Raw genomic sequence first — 845 nt, forward strand, 5'->3', positions numbered from 1 at the left:
TTTTACTCCCTCCGTTCCATAATGTAGTGAGTATAGATTTTTTTTAAAGTCAGACTTCGAAAACTTTGACCAAGTTATTAGAGATGACTATTTATATCTACAATACAGAATATATAAAGTATGAAAGTTCATCTTATAATGAATCTAATGATATAAGTTTGGCATTCTAGATGTAAATATTTTTCTCCACAAATTTGATCAAACTTTGTGATGCTTGACTTTTTTAAAAATCTATATGAAACAAGGGGAATAGCAAATTGAACATTTCTCATGTTTTTTACTTTGAATTATTTAGTTTTGAATAATGAAATCTAGTGATAAAATAGCTTGTTACATGAAACCCAATGTGTCTCAGCATCTTACTTCAATCCACGTGTTGTAAATAAGTTCTGTTTTTAGTATTCAATGAGACAAAATGATTGTAGTCGAGAATGAAACATAGCTTAAATGTATTTTGGACTATATAAGAGAGTTCCATGTATTATATTAAGGTGGGAGAAGAAATAAGTACAACCAAGCACTAGTAGAAAACAGGGCTTTGGTTCGGCTAGAAAAGAGCATTAATCCCGGTTGCATTACGAACTGGGACTAATGTGAGCATTAGTCCCGGTTCGAGCGGCTAGGGCATCGTACGTGCATTAGTCCCAGTTCAAATGGAACCTTTAGTCCCGGTTGGTGCCACGAACCGGGACTAAAGGGTGCGATGCCCATTAGTACCGGTTGGTGGCACCAACCGGTATTAAAGGTTAGACCTTTAGTCCCGGTTCGAGCCACCAACCGGTACTAATGGGGTTTGAGGCATTAGTATCGGTTCGTGGCACGAACCGGTACTAAAGGTCCCATTT

The sequence above is a fragment of the Triticum dicoccoides genome, chromosome 3B, assembly GCF_002162155.2.
Source record: "Triticum dicoccoides isolate Atlit2015 ecotype Zavitan chromosome 3B, WEW_v2.0, whole genome shotgun sequence".
In the NCBI taxonomy this organism is placed as follows: domain Eukaryota; kingdom Viridiplantae; phylum Streptophyta; class Magnoliopsida; order Poales; family Poaceae; genus Triticum; species Triticum dicoccoides.